General features: G+C 35.7%; 1 long non-coding RNA gene across 2 annotated transcripts in view; it reads left to right on the top strand.

Annotated features, from left to right (window-relative positions):
• The first annotated feature begins 4358 nt into the window (after positions 1–4358).
• Positions 4359–17643, top strand: part of LOC149570709 (uncharacterized) — a 56882-nt gene continuing 43597 nt past the window's right edge. For both annotated transcript variants that reach the window (XR_016361818.1, XR_016361817.1), the window contains exon 1: positions 4359–4877. This is a non-coding gene — a long non-coding RNA (uncharacterized LOC149570709). The remainder of the gene's footprint in view (positions 4878–17643) is intronic.

Here is a 17643-nt window from a genome sequence, read left to right as displayed (position 1 = left end):
TGTTACACAAAATGTCATATCATCACCAGTTAGTGTATGCCGAGCTCACTCGAGCATTGAAGACAATTTTTTGTGTATGCCTAGCATTCCAGAGTTTGCCTAGTTTAGAAGATAGCATCTATCAATTTCACTTGGATGTCAAAGGAAAGTTTGCAAAAGTTGAGTGTTAACCAAGCTCACTCGGTTAATGAAGGAAATGTTGGATGGAACTAGTGTTAACTGAGCTCACTTAGTTACCATAAGAATTTTTTTGAATATGCAGTGTTGATCGTGTTCACTTGGTTAACATAGAAAAATCATTTTTAAGTTAGCATCTACCGAGCGAGGTCGAATAACAAAAGATTTTCTTGTTTTGGCATATTAAGTTCAATTGAATTGTCTATTGGTTCTAGTCGGCTGAGGAGATGAATATTAATTATTCTAAGTTATAATCTAGCCGACTTGATAATATGAAAGATATAAATATAAGGTCAAGTTGAGAATTAGAAAAAGAATGCATGGAAGATAATTGAAGATTTAATGATGCTAAGAGGAAGCCAATCAAAAGGATAAGCAAAATATTCTTGTGAAACTGAAAAGATACATTTGTCATATTTGATTTTTGGGCATGATTGTGTGAGTTTTTTTGTCATCAATGTTTCAGATCATACTACATGATCCATCATCAGGATGCAAGATAATTGAGATCTATAATCAACAATTCAATTGCATCTGAAATCAGGTTATCTCATTGTTACTCTCTAATCATTGTAGCAGTGATCTAAATCTCTTAACAGAGTTGGCTTAACATCTATTTATAAATCCTCTAACAAGGTGGTATTTCTATTGGATTGTCCAAAGACCTTTAACAAGGCCACTCCTAACAAGGTGATTAAATCCTCTAATAGGGTCACACTTAACAATGTGTTTTGTAATCTTTAACAGGGTTGACTCCTAACAGGGCTCACTTTAGAAGAGTAAAAATCAGTAACTAGTTGCAATTGGTGGTTTTTCCCAAATTGAGTTTCCACATTAATTCTTGGTGTCAAATGTGTTCATGCTATTTCTCTTATGTGCTTGCACCTAAGTTAAATTAATAGTTATCTCAGATAACATCTTAAGATTTTCATATTAAGTATTTTTCAAGCATTTTTTGTGTTTACTGAGTTACAACCATTTTTTGTGTGTTTGCCAAACATCAGCAGAATTCAGTTTTTAGAGTTTATTTTGTTCTAACACCTAAGGGATTTGAAATTTATTATAGTAGTAATTGATTCACCCCTCCTCTCTCAGTTACTCCTCTTATATTTCCAATAGGTTGATCATCTTGGTTTTCCTCTGACTACTTGAGACGTGACAGGATCACTTCTCAAATTATCCTAGGTATCTGATTTAGGAGCATCTTGGGTGTAAAGGCAATTTTGCATCACCCAAAAATATTTCTACTTCCAATTCTTTAGTATTTGTGTTTTTAATAAGGGTTATTCCTATACAGAGTTGTTGTTTGAGGGAGCTTGCTAATTTTAGTAAGTTGGTATCATGTACTTAGATTGTTCTAATCTGATATATGGAGGTTCATCTTTGACATATCAGCTTGCTGGATGAGTTTTATTGTCATATCATATGTATTGGTGTAGTTATTGCAGATTTTTTGTATGAATTTTGGCTATCTAAACTTCAGGTCTAGTGATGAAGGCCTAAATGGCTTCGAAACAATGCAAAACCTTGGCTAATGGACATTTTTTGCCATTAGTTATTGTAGATCACTTGCCAAGGATTCAGGTATGGGTTCAACGATTTACTAGTTATGGTCTCTAGAAGTGTACCCATCCAAAAATGTAATTTGTAAATTGTCTTGAGTTGATCATATGTAATAAAGTGAAATGGGATAATATAATATGAGGTTGGTCAGCCTCAAGGGTTAGGGTTTAGTGTCTAGAACCTTCTTGGGCAGTTAAAAGTGTCTATATAAGGAAGGCTCGTAGGTTGTCTAGGGCAATTTTGGGTGATAGTCCCAGTTTAATCTTGTAGATTATTGTAAGGAAGGTACCATGTGGGTTTGCATATTGTAATTCTATAATTCTACATTTGCAACGATAATAGGAATCCCATATTTTGTTCTCTCAATTTGTGTTGTTCTCTATTTCTATTGTTTGTTGTGGTATTAAGGGAAGCACCCTTTATCAGGTATGATAGGTAATATTTGGTAGGTAATATTGATGACATGAAGAGCACTAGTCTAGGAGCATTCTTCTTGGGAAAGAGATTAGTTTCTTGATTGAGTAAAAAATAGAATTGTACTTCATAATCTACTGCCAAAGTTGAGTTTGTTGTTGTTGTTGCTGCTAATAATACTACACAAGTTATTTGGATAGAGCAAATGTTGAAGGATATTAGAGTTAGTCTTGACGAATTGGTTAGTGTACATTGTGACAACTCAAGTGTTGTTGATATTTCAAATAACCTTGTGCTACATTCCAAAACTAAGAATATTTCAATCAAGTATCATTTCTTGAGAGAGATGCGGAATTGGAAAGAAGTTAAGTTGGAGTATGTGGCTACTAAGGAACAAAATAGCTAATACAAATCCCTTACCGAAGAATTCCTTTGAATATCTCAGAGGCATACTTTGGGTAATAGCCCCTCCTTTTCAGAACTAATTGATGCATGCTGATATCAATCCAATAATCTTAATTTACTTATCCTATGACTTGGGCTTGATATTTTAGGATGTACTCCTTAGGGGGAATAGTTGTGCATTGTTGAGCTATGTGAAGGGTATGCTGACCTTTTGTCATTGATGTATGTGATGGGGGGAGAGAATCATGTGAATAATAGTTTTGGAGAGAATGATTCATGCTTTATCATAGCAGTGTTGGAAGAGAGCTATTACTTTGTGCATTGAAGGTTTTTTACATAATATATTGCCATCAATGCCAAAGGAGGAGATTGTTGAATCTCTATTTAGTTGGAGATTGTTAAGACAAGGTTGTTGGATTGTTGTTGAGAGTATTATTGTTGGTTATATTTGGAATTAATGCTTTGTTATTGATGTCAACATATTTGTTTATGAGACAACGCAATTGTTATTATTTAGTGCATAGATAGGTTTAGTAGGGACACAATTTGATTCACTTATGTTTGCAGATGCTAGATGGTTAACATGAAGACATTTTATGTTTTCCATCACATATGGTAGTGAGTTGTTTTAGCTGAGTTGCAAAGGATTTCATGAAGACTTGTTACTATGAGTATTCACAAATGAACCATGTTAGGTAGTGGTTTAGTATTTTGTTCATAAAGCTTAAGTGGGAAAGTTGATGATTTGTGATTCAAGATACTTCATGGAGACATATATTCTTATGTTTCTACATATTTGTTTGAGGATAATTTGTGTGGAAGTCAGTTTTCTCATTGGACACTTCAAGAACAACTATTAAAAGAAAAACTAGTGTTAACAATAATTGCTAATTTTGAAGATATAGTTCCAACAATAGATGAGTACATCTGAGCTCCCAATCATCTAAATATCAACAACATACACTCTTTATTTGAAGACAATATCAAGTAGACTGCTAGATTGTCAAGATTCATAGCAGAAAATCGGACATAGTAAGGAATATAAAATTAGTTTAAAACTGTGAACTGTGGTCCCTTAAATTGATCAATCTATCGAGCGTCATTAAAAATCTGTTAGGTATCTCAATTGTCCAGAAATTTTGTAGTAACTTGGGAGAATTGTCGTGCCGTTGAGCGACAGAATAAAACAAATCTCTAAAATTTGAGTTGGATTGGAATCAGAAGCTGTGCCAAGTCGGTAAGGGCCCGTTTGGTTGCTGGAATACAACCGGAATAGGAATAGAAAATTAGAATATGATTTGTATTCTTTGTTTGGTGCGTGGAATAGGAATAGGGAATATGAATACGTATTCTCATTTTAGCCCCAAAATGAGCTTTTGTCCATTCCAAAAAATACTTGTAATTAGAATTGCTATTCTTGCATTCATTTTAACTTTATCAAATTTGATTAAATTTTCAAATCCGCTTTGTCCTGGGGTGAGTGCTAGAACTCTATTTTCAATATTTTCAAATATTTCAGCGATTTTCCAATGGCACCGATTGCATCTTCAAAAATATTTTCAAATATTTGCAAGAGATGCTACTATCATTTTGCTAGGCAGAGGTAAATTTCCACACTTCACATTATCGCGACCCACCTCTTCCAAGTCCAATGAACAGATCCCAGCCGGAAAAGTGTAGAATGTGAATAGATCCCAGCCGTCGTCATCTGATAAAATATTCATCTTAAAAACATGAGCATTTAAATTTTGGGCAACCTCCACATTTCTTGTGGTCACCACAACATTGCAATCTCTATGGGCAGGCAGGCCAAGTTTATCCATGAGATTATTTTCTGTTGAAAGCTCCCACAAATAATGAAGGACTATAAGACATCTTTGCCCTTGCCGATGGTCATTAATCAACTCGACCACTGTTTCTTTAGAAATGACGCCGATTGCAAGTTAACCCTATTCCAATTTAAGCTTGCATAACCAAACAAGGGATAAACAAAATTGGATTGCAGTTTTCCATTTCTATTCTTCATTCTCCATTCTCATTCAAATTTTCTATTCTAATTCTTATTGCAACCAAACGGGCCTAAGAGTAGACTGGAGCCATGCTTCAAGTTTTGGTGCCCTCAGCTTCTTCGCTGGGGCGCTCAAGGCCATTCAATATCTTCACTCCCGACCTTCCAATTCTTCCATGCCAAATAAACAGGGCTTCATTTCGACGCAGTCGCAAAAGATTGAGATTAATTTTCCATGCCAGTAAAGAAGGTGGTGATGATATCAATCCCATAGAGGAGCCTTACAAAACCGATATGCAGTGGTCTTCTGGTAATTCAGCCATACTTCTCCTTTTTTTCTCGAGATAAGAGTCGTCCACTTTGTTTCTGGAATGTAATAATAAATTTTAGGCCCAAGAGTTTATAAAACTGATTCTATCTTTACTATTCAGTCCAGCAAGATGGGCTAAGACTCTAGCAATTTTTTTTCGCTCATCACAACAAAATTAAAAAGAAGACGTGTTGTATAGATATGTGATCATTGTTAATCCTTGCTAATTTTACTAAAAATATATGGTTTTTAGATATTACTTGTTCTAATTTTCAGTATAAAGATAGATTTTGTGAAGCAACATGATGCAATTTCGAACATTTCAAGCATTTTGTTTTGGAGGTTTATGCAGTGCGAAACTCTACTGTCGATGCAAAGTCGAACATTTCAATAACTTCTTTGGGAGGTTTTTGCAGTCCGAAATTCTGTTTATGATGCAAAGTCGAGCATTCAAGAATTTCTTTGGGAGGCTTATGAAGTGCCAAACTCTAATGCTAATGATCAATTGATTTCGTAGTGTTATCTGCACGGTAGAAATCATCTAGATAAGTTTATAACAAGACGATTATTTTCGGTATCACACTTTATTTTTAGAATGATGGAATTCGCTCTAATCATATCTCCAGCCATGTTAGAAGGGGTCGAGGAGGAATTAATATGCAAAAAAATAGGTAATTTCAGTCAGGGAACAAACAAGACAGTGCTTTTTTCAGGGCTCTTCCTTGCCTTCGCGCTTTATAATTTTGAATGTTCTACCATTTTTCTGACTGCTTTGTTTAGCTTTATTATATTGTTTCTTTCTAAGGGAATCAGGATCCATTCTTGAAAGCTCAGTCACATTCTCAGAGCTAAGCATAACGTTACGGTTATAGATCCTAAGGATTATAAGGGAAGGGAAATTGGGCATCCAAGAAAAACAATCCAAGATCCGTATGTGCATCCAGTACCTATTGGTTCTTCACAAACGGATGGCAATGTGCTTATACCAACACATATTAATATGCCATAAAGCAGATCAGCATTGTTTTTTTTGCCATGATTAAAAGTTTAGATGAAAGTGCTGTAAAAGCAATTTCAGTAGCATGCAAACATTAAGATTCAACAATACAAAACCATTAAACAGGAAGAACAAGGCACAAGACAGAACAGGAAATTTATGCGTGGAAACCCTTCCGGGTAAAAAAATCCCACTCAAAATACACAGAACAATTGTGTTATTCAGCAACATAATACAGTTACAATACAATCACATAATACACTCACAATACAATCTTCAGGCTTTAAGCCTTTACATGAAGATTTACATCTTGCTCCGTCCTGGACAAAAATCCGGCATCACAACCCCTCTAGAAAAAGAACTCTCTTCCTCATACAGCTCCTCTAGCAATACTTGTATTTGTGGAGCTTCCAATGCACATATTTCAAGCTTCACAAGCTAGACACCAGTGAAAGCAATCTCCATCTAAAACAAAGCAATAAAGTTGATAGCACTTTATCAATGGCGCCAACTTCATCTCAATGAAAATCACCATCTTTCTTGTGCATAAATCTCCAAAGAAAGCAAATCCTTCCTTAGCTTGGCCTCCAAGAAAAGTCAACCAAAAAAACTTCTTTATTCTTTTTGTTTACAAATTCTTCCTTAGCTTAGCCTTCAAAAAGATTTAACCAAAAACTGCTTTATTCTTTGTTTACAGGACTCCCTAGTCTTCATAGAAAGTTCTCAATATAGCTTTTTAAATCTTTGATTTCAACCCTCTAAAAGTAGGATAAATTAGTAAGCAGCAAATAATTAATAAAATTAATTATTAAGGTGAGGCCTAAAAAGTTGAGACACCTTAATCCCAATACTCTCCCACTTGTTGAGGACCTATCAAGAGTCACTTGAAGCACCAAGATTTACTTTGTTAAGAGTCACCTAATAAAAACACATCGTCACCACCATCCATGAAATCACATAGATCCCAAAATGTGCTCTCATGTTCCATCAAGACACTTGCAAAAACATCCAAGATGTACATCATCTTAGGCAACAAATCCTATCACCCTCCGATATGCGACCTATGGAGAAAAGGAAATAAGCCAAGATGAATATGCACTAGTCCAAACAACACAAGTATAAGATCCCAGTGACATCAAAGGCTACAAGATTCTGCCACCACTCCACTGTGCTCACAAGTTACAAACAAGCATCAATAAAATCAACTTCAAGCCTTGTACCAAAACACAGATGCGAAGTAATCTTCCAAAAAAAAGGATAAAAGCAAGATCACCGGGAGACGGGGAGACTTGGAGGTCTCTGGTACTAGTACTAGTACTGGTACAAAATTTTCTCAAAAATAGGAGATGGGGATACTTGGAGATGGCAATTTTTTAAAAATAGTTTAAAGAGTCTAATATTGAATACAAATTAGTAATACTATAAAACTAAATGACTAAAGCAAATAATAATAGTAATGTCACATTAATATAGAGTCAAATATTTTAAAATTCACAATCACATTACTGTATCTCATAGTCATATTTGTTTTCCGAATATTGCATACGATCATCATCATATCAGATTGATAATTGCTAAGATTATCATTACATGTTCAAATTTTAAATTTAAAAAAGTATAGTTTGATGCTAAATTGCAAATATGCAAACAAAAATGAACAAACTTAGTACAGTAAACAAAAACCAGAAATCTATCTAGTACTAATATGTTGATGGAACTATTATCTACTCCTCTAGGTTGTGATCATGCATCTCAAGGTCTTCAGCTATAATGCTCTCAAAATCATTTAAATTATCACGGGTCTTAATTTTTGCATTAAAAACATTAAAATGAGAGCTAAAATACATAAAATAAATTAATATTATACTTTACATTTATTTTTTATTAGGAGACTTCGGGGAGACTTCAATTTTTGGATTAGGAGACTGAGAGACTTCATCATGAAGTCTCCAACCTTATTGAGGTCTTTGGAGATGCGAAAAGTCTCTGAGATGCATCTCCATCTCCAAGACATGTCTTTTAGGGGGGAGACGGGTCTCCAAGTAACCATGGATAAAACACTAGCTAGACCAATAATCAAAATTGACTGCTCTCATCCAGTCGATAAACCCAAGTGACTGAAAATAGAATCCACAGCAAATGCTAATCCATCCAATCACCCATAGGTATACTGAAATGAGCCTTGGTTAAGTTATAAACCATAAGATCTCATTACCGATTCTTTGTTAATGATTATTCATCGAATCAATTCATATCAATTATTAATAAAAAATGAAGATGAGCTTTTACTTATATGATGAAATTATAATAGTTGTTACATAAACCCTAATAATTATAAAGTCATTCTATTGTTTTTTTTAAATTTTAAAAAGAGGGGTAAACGCTTTTGACTTGGAGCTATGAACCAGTTAGGCCACAAACGGGGAACCTCATCCCCATTAGATTTGAACCTTGATGGCAAGGATAACAACACAACAACTTAACCATCACAACATGCCACTATTGGCAAGTCATTCTATTGTTACAAAATATTATAAACTTAATAATTAATCATGGCATATTTACTAAATAAACATTATGATATATTAATTCATAAAATAATAATAAAAAGAACAAACAAAACATAAATCACTAAATAAACATAACAAAATACATATTGCCTTTTCAAACAGGCGAGTACCATGAGACACGTCGTTCAATCCCGAACCCGTACTTAAGCACAGTAAGGATAATGAAAGAAGTACAAGGAGAGGATTTAAAAAACATCCAATTAGGATTAGGGGATAGTGAGCATACAACCAGAAGTGTAGTACAACCAAACCACCAACTGGTGATCAAAGCAAGAAGCTTGCACATCCAACTAGGAATTAGGCCAATCACCTTGGGACCGAGGAAATCTTGAGGAATAAAAGACGGGCCAAGTCACATCCAATCAACCCCGATAGGCATACGGGAGTGCAGTGTACCAGAGCATGTAGTGTACGAAGTCCAAGCCTGTCATTTGCATCTATAAAGGTATTAATAAAGGAAGGACATGGATGGGTGCATAACTTACAAAGGTAAGGGTATTATATGGGAATAAGATAACTTATCATGGAAGCATATAAATTCATCTATTTATTTATATTCTTATTTAAATACAATAATTATTAATTAAGATCAAGAGAGTCCGGTGGGAAGAGAGTGATCTTGTTTCGAGATCAAGAGAGTCCCACTCGGAAGAGAGTGATCTTAACATGGTTAAAGGCCAGAATATTCTGTTGATGTTAACATATGCATATGTGTCAAGGGCCTTGGATACTTTTTCCAGGAAGGTCCTTAAAGGGTGTGCTTCATAGAAGACAGAAGATAGTTAGGGGTCTAAGGATCCTCGAGAGGATTATTGATACCGATATGGAGACGCCTTTAAGGTTGGGTTAAGTTAGAGGTTAGAATAGCAAAATTTAATGTATTACTTTATGAATTCTAACAATGGGTTTTGCAGGCAATCTTAACCTAATTAGCAGGGACATTACATATACAACATCACAAACTCACGCTACCAACATAACCAACCCATAAACTACAACCTCAAGCTCATGTGCAAGCTAGTTGATGAAGACCTAATACATACAGGAGCTCTAATTGCATTGATAATGCTGAATTTGAAAGAGTAAAGGTGTACTGAGTCTAGCAATCACATGAAATAGAAAGTGTAACCATGTAGTACCAAGGACCATCCACACAGATATGCAAATCATGCAATGAGACCACAGCAAGAAACATCTCTTTTAACAAATCTCCACAACTTTCCATGTGCTCCAAATTTGACAAAAGAAAGAGGCACCTGAACATCCATGTCATCACCCAAGAACCAAGTGACAACACATGACCATATGTAATGTCCCCTTTTTAGGATTGTCCTAATTCCTGCCCAAGAATCACAAAATCCATTAAAATAAGAATTGTAAGATGGTTAGATATATAACTTTACCAATTAAAATGCCTTTTTACAAGATGATTCTTGATTTACGTTGTGCAACACCAAAAAGGAAACAAGAGCACAAATATACACTCATAGATTAAATATAATGTTAACCTAATATAATCTGTCTTATACAATGATAAAGAGGATGCCAATCCATAACATGTAATGCATGTAATTTGCTTTCTTAAAGGTGGATGGGAATATTACAAAACGGTGTCCTAGCCCAGCCTAGGCCCAAGAGCGGATGCTTGTGCCCCTTGGTCCCATGCTCCATGGGTTGGCATATCTGGTGGGCCTCACCATTCCCCCGCCCATTCTCCCTTATCGTAACCTCTTCCGTCCATGTGGATCTTCCATTGCAAAATAGTGCCTTTGTGTGATGTAACCTATGCCCTTTCCATCGTAGGCCTTATCTAGTGCCTTTCTATGATGTAGCCCATGCTCATTCTGCTGCAGGCATTATCTAGTGCTTTTGTATGATGTAGCCCTGCCCATTCCACCGCAGGCCTTACCTAGTGCCTTTGTATGATGTAGAACAGTCCATTCTACTATATGCCTTGCATTATCTTTTGAGGTAATGATCTTAATGCTTTTACAAATATTAATATAGATAATGTTCTAACAAAGTCACATAGTCCATAGACTGATGAATATACTTCACATCATACTGCAAATAGAATATGCAGATTCCATATGTAGTTATAAGCATATATTGCGAATAAAATGTGCAGAGCCTGATTCTGTATGTAATTAATATATATCTGATTTAACATGCAACTATTCATAATTGGTGCATAAACAATCCAGCATAGAATTAACTTGTAATCAGTATGGTAAATATAGTGTATATCTATCGTCTTTATTTATAAAAGGTAATGTGAAGTAACTATAGACTATTTATTCGTTAGTCTCCAGTCATTTTCAGCACATGAAAGATTATCTATAAACAAAATTATATATATGTAGCATGCCGCTGTCAAATTAATGCTTGGACAATGCTATATTTGAACGCCTTCTTTAATAACAGAGTGTATGATACATACCAGGTTTCTCTCAACGTTAATACTTTTTTAATACTATTTGTGATGATGGTAAGAATACTTCACAGCTTATTTGTACATTTTGGTCTTTATTTTCTCTGAGTCATTGATGCATGTTCTTGTTTTATCTTTCTTCCTGTTCGCTGATTGATCTGTTTTGATTGATGAGTGACTTTGCTTAACTTGATAGTTGGATGAATTGAATCAAATGTATGTGTTGCTTGATCAATGATTGTACCCATCTTTCTTTGTGTTAGAGATGATTTTTTCTATTTGCTCCTTTCTAATCTGTAGTATTTAGATTAGACTAGTATCTTGTCCTAGTCCCTTTTCTTGTGTTCCAGGTGTCCCCTTTATCTGATTAATGGCTGGCTGTATGTATTTTATTTCTTTTTCTTCCCTGTATTTCTTCCTCTACTATCCCTCCATTTAATTCCATGGTTTTCTTAACTTGATATTCGAAATTCCTGTTATACTTTAAAGTTTACCTTCCAAGGGCCATGCATCTGATTCAATAGTCACTATTTTGTATAGGATAATTAATCATTTGAGGTGGTGATGTTTGGTTTTACTAAGTTTTTGTTGGTTTTTTTGAGGATCACTGCACTGCCATGTAATTTGGTATTTGTGTTCCAAATGCAACATCCTCTTAGATATATATTGAGAATAGGCAATGAATAGACATGTCCCTTCATGGGACATGCCTATTCATTAATTAGATAATTAATACAATAATATATTTAATCATATATATATATATATATATATATCATATATTTATGTCTCAATTTTATATATATATATATATATATATATATATATATATATATATATATATATATATATATATATATATATATATATATATCTATCATATATTTATGTCTCAATTTTATCTCATATGTTTATTCGACAAAAGCTATCAAACATCAACAGTCCCTCTTAGCTAGGGAGGATAAACACAAGACAAATATTACACCATTGGTAATATTAGAAATGACAAGTTTTAAGAATACCTCATTTGATATCTATTTGATATTGCATTCAATATCCTGAGTATTGGTCTTTCAAAATATCAACACATGATATTCACCAAGTACCCAAATAAGGTTTGATATCACATCTGCTATCAAGAGTATTGGCCTCCAAGAATATCAATGATATTCACCAAGCACTCAAAAGGTTTTGATATCACATCTGATATCAAGAGTATTGGCCTCCTAGAATATCAATGATATTCATCATGTACACAAAATAAGGTTTGATATCACATCTGATATCATGAGTATTGGTGTCCCAGAATATCACTATATATACTCAAATTGTTTGATCTCATAAGACAAGTTATTGATACAAGTGGCATCATTTGGGAGTTGTCACTTCCTCATAATGTACATAGGGGGTAGACTCATTTAAATCACATAGTCACAAGGTATATTCATGAATCACAGCCCTCTTGACTGCTACAATTTATTGATCATTAGAGAATCCATCTCACATGGTTTACTTCCTCTGAATCAATATGATTGAGATCACCAAAGGTTGACTGAATCATATCCTCTGTTTTCTTCCTCTCTTTCAAGGTTGTCTCTAATAAAATATCAGGCTCCCTCTAAATTTTATAGCTCTTGGATGTTCAGTTGATATGCTGTCATGTATTTTAACACCAACTTTGGGTGCTACATAGATAACAAGTTACCTCTTGCTCAAGCTAGACCTCCATCAAGAATTTATGTTACCATTGTGGTTCTCTCCTTATATTTCATTGATGTCCATATCATGCAATCTCTTTGTGCCTTAATCTTCAATGACTAAAATATTGCCTCCATATACAAGACCTGCTTCCACTAAGAGATGCCATTCTCATTTCAGATATGAATTCCTTGTCTCGTCATGTGCACTAATGCAGGAGCATCTTGGGTTGCTTTGTTATCCTACTCATTTTTTGTTCATTTTGCAAGTTGGTGCCTAGCAAGTCCTTCATGTGCCTAGCAGTTCCTTCATGTGCCTAGTAGTCCTTCATGTGTCGAGTTACTGTAGCAATTTCTTCATGTGCGAGTTACCCAGTGTATGCCGAGTGTTTTTTCATGTGCCGAGTTACCTAGTGTATGCCGAGTGTCAGCATTTGGACGTGATTTTTGCGAGCCGACTTGCGGGATTTGTTTTTGATGGCAACATTTATGTTAAGATCTTTTCTTGGGATGTGTCCAGACCGTTGCTGGGTCAGCCCTCCTCTTATGTAATGTTCTAGAATAATCTGTAAGCCATTTTGGCAAGTATATATAGAGTGTTTAGGCTTAGAGTTAGGCAAGCTTTTGGGGAGTAGATTGTAGAGCAGAACTAAAAGTGCGAATTTGCAGTTGGATCTTTGAAGATGAATGTATTTGTAATTGGCCATAACCTAGAAGGCCTTACAGCTGGGCATGTATGAAGATATTTTGATGAATCAATAAAAGTATTTCTCTCTTCTTCCTCCTTTGGTTGCTGTTCCTTGTGTTTGCTTCCGTTGTGTTAACTCTTGCAGGGTGGTTTGGATAGCTAGGTGAGCCTTTGGCCCTAGTTATTCATCCCTTTGCTTGCGTCATGCACCCACCTTTCTTTAAGAGCAAGAGGTAAGGCTCTCCATAAATTGACAAAGCTGTCTACCAAATAATCAAATTTCGGTTTACAATATTTTTATGCTCTCAATTCATTTATTTTATTTTATATCAGACCCCCTATTCCAGCCTAAATTAGAAGCTTCTTATCACAAGTTGTGATGATTACCAAATTGCTAGTACCTAGTGCATCTTCATGTAATAGGGCATCAAATTGCTGCTAACTATCGACAATTGGAGAGGAGCATGGTAATCATTGAAGATTTGCGTCAGAATAACAACTTTCCATAAATGAAGTTTTCTGTTGGAAAGAACTGTGAGTTGAAGATTTCATACTTACTTCCAATGCCAATTCTTATTCCTTTAAACTTTGACCAATTTATATATGATCCTATTTTCCCTAAAGTATAATTCCATAACCAACCACTACTATATATTTCTTGTTGACGTCGATCATTATTCATTTATTTTATTTGTATAACACTATATCCTTTCCCATCGGTCAAATCATTCCATAGTCAATTTACTTCCTTATTAGAAATCTCCTGCAGATTAATCGAGAGAAACCGTTTGTGATCACAACTAGTCACCAATGTGTAAGGAAACTTGGCAATAAAGAATATAACCGTTTCCACATAACCCATAATAGATCTAAAATAAACACGGAATTAAAATCCACATGCAAGAGAATAGACAACATACCCATAAAATGTGACACAAGATATACCCTGGGAAACCCTCATTGAGGGAAAAAACCCAGCCTCCAAAAGCATCCATCACCATGTATTATTCAGCAAAAATACCATTGCCATACAACCATGGAAGCCTTCATGGCCATAGCCACAACCGAGCAAACTATGTGAACAAGCATGAATCCACACATCCCATGCCATGCTTTCAACTTTCACAAATGCTCCCTTGGCTAACCTGTCAAGCCTTGTCTCGCTCGACTCTTGCCTTTTGTCTTCTCCTTGTCACTCTTACTCTCACACTACAACTACCCTTGTGGCTGCTTATATAGTAGCAAGTCCCACAAAACCACTAAGTGGTATTACATAAACCATGTGCTACCTAACCCACTGACCCCACATTTAATATTGGGCATTTAATTCTTTTCCCCAATATTAAATAATTACATAAAATATTTTCACAATGTTACAATACAACTCATCAAGAATATTCCATGGGAATCTTTACATGTTGCACGTCCATCTAGGCACAACATTACATAATAAAAAATAAAATAATAAAATAACAATATTATGCAATGTGTGCAACACCCATTATCTCAATAATCTCCCACTTGTTGTATACATTGCATAAGGTCAATCCGTAGCCACACAAAATGAACAAGGGAACAATCCCTCCTAGCACATCCACCATCATGGATCAAAATACACCAAGTGCTCCATTCTGGTACCCGCAACAAAATCAAAGTATCCAGCATCTCAAACATGAATGATCTCACCTCCTATTATGCCACTCCCACTGGACATACATAGAAGCCGTCCAAAGAGAAAACCACACAACCTGTCGCATTAAAAGATCGTAAAATCCTGTACCAACTAAAATTCCAAGCACAAAAAACCTGATCCAAAGGTAATCACATGTATCCGTAGTTGTCAAAATATCCATAGCTGAAATAGCACCCACAAAAAAGTGCCAAACCCATCCAAATATCCATACCTCAAAGGTATAACAAGTGAATCTCATATCACCGACATATCCAATCTATAACCTGCAATCACAAGCTTCAAGAGAAATACCTGCCACATATATACCAAGAAGCTCCCACTGCAAAAGATAATGTCAAATCTATAACCAATCCACTCACAACATCTCAAAGAAGTGAATCAATGTAGTATCATGGACATCCACAATACATAAACTAATATCCTGCAAGAACAACTCTCATAACAAGTCTCCAATGCTCTCCCAAGTTCACCACAACCAACAAAGGAAAGAGAAAGAAATAACCATGTCATCTCTCACATGACATACATGAGCACAAACCAGTGATCACAATCTCCAATCAATCTCAAATCCAATGTAGGCAAAACTAAACATCCAGGAAGATAACCAAGACCAGAGAAACCATGCAAATCATAACCTGTATCATGTTCTTCTACACACACCTCTAGATGTAGACTGTGCAAGTATGATTTCCTCCATAAAACCCCAACAAGAAGCCTCAACAACACCCAAACAATACAATATAACTCATCATGGATGTAAGCGTCTCACAAAAAGATCAAACTCAATAAACCATTCCTAAACCAAGGAAAATGCCCAATATAAAAACCATCTCCCAAATTCAACCAGCATAACAACATATGCAAATGGAGATAACCAATGCTAAACCATCTCTCAAATGAACCCTCCAGAACTAACTCATGTACCATAGCTCAAGATCCATATCCATGAAAGACAAGCATAAATATAATGCAACTGAGAGAAACAATGGGCTATACCTCTCAAGTAGCAAACCGCCGAGTAGACCAAGAGTGGGGAATGAGAATGCTCATCAAGATACCCAAGTCTCCAACCAAGACTCATCTAAGAACAATCTCCTCTCAAGTCCATATCAGGTGACTGCCCTTCGGACTTCCTGCTGAAACCATCAACCATCTCAACAAATACTTCTCTAATCCAAGAGAAATCAGCGTCACCACCGTCTCTAAGTATCCATGAGCACCTGTAACCAATCAATCCATGCCAACTCCAAATGCAACATAGCAATATCATGAAGTATCCGGCTTATGATCAGTGTACTCAATACCAAGAAACTAAACCAAGATCAATGTCAAAGTTCTAACCATGGCCTCAGGAACATAAACATGACAACATGATCTAACCATCTCAACCAAAAGAGATAACATGCTCCATATGAACATACTATAACATGTCACAACTCTAAACGCGTATCAAGAGTATACCATGACATAATAATGAAACCATCCTCACACCAATGACAACATGCCAAATAAAAGCATAAACCACACCTTTGCCAAGAACCCTGTGAGTCCTCAAGATGCAACCATCTTCACACACCATGAAGAAAACCATCTCCACATACCAGGAAGAACCATCTCCACACCATGAAGATAACCAAGAACTCCATGAGTCCTCAAGATCTAACCATCTTCAAACACCATGAAGATAACAAGTGCACCATGCAAATGTCAAAGACGCTTCTGCAGCAACAGGATCTAAGACAAACCTCCAACATCTGCAAACACTCAATAAATAAATCAATGCCAACAACTCCCACTCAACTGTGGTACCAAGTCACCTATGGCATCATAAAAATCCATCCTCTCCAAACCAAGAAGATATAAACCAAACTAGGAACTAATCCTGCACTGTCACCCTATCACTGTCACAAGCTCCCACTAAACCATGTATCCAAGCTATCCATGACATCATGATGAAAAACCCATCCTCTAACCATGAGAATCAACCAAGGCATCAAACCATCAAAGAACTCAAAATGCACATCATGAGCTCCTCAAAAGAAACTAAATAACTATGATCCTCAACCAAGAAGATATACCACCATAACTGAATCAGAAATCCAGGCTAATGAACATCAAGGATGTACCTGTATAACCAATCATGTCATGCCAAAATCCATGACACCATGATCACATCCATGAACCGAGCATCTGGCTCTCAAAGTGTCCACCCTGTCAGCATAAAATAGTCAACTACAATCCTCCACCATGACTGTCCCTGGTAACAACATTTCATCCCTTCTACATGAAGATAAAATCATGTGACTTAGGGCATAGACAACCCAAATCCAAGCCACCAATCTGAATATGCATCAATAATGAAAGATCAATGGGCAAAGACAACCCATAACCAAGCTATAAATGCAACCTGTAAGTATAGACCGCTTACAACACTGCACAACTTGTAGATCCAACAAGTCATCATACATATCCAAACCAAACACTGATAACCATATCATCATGAGACCAATCTGAAATATGAACTGAGTATACAATGACATCAAATCTTAAATCTCCAATGCCATAAACTCACAATGTTACCATATTCAAAATATACCTATAAACTGTTCAGATCAATATATCACCAAATAAATCATGCCAAATCTATACCAAATCTAAACCAATGTGTAGAGCTCTCCAAGAGCTTTCCG

Source organism: Cupressus sempervirens, chromosome 3, assembly GCF_028749045.1.
Source record: "Cupressus sempervirens isolate cs-2001-9-10 chromosome 3, ASM2874904v1, whole genome shotgun sequence".
Classification (NCBI taxonomy): domain Eukaryota; kingdom Viridiplantae; phylum Streptophyta; class Pinopsida; order Cupressales; family Cupressaceae; genus Cupressus; species Cupressus sempervirens.
This window is presented reverse-complemented; position numbering and strand designations above follow the sequence as displayed.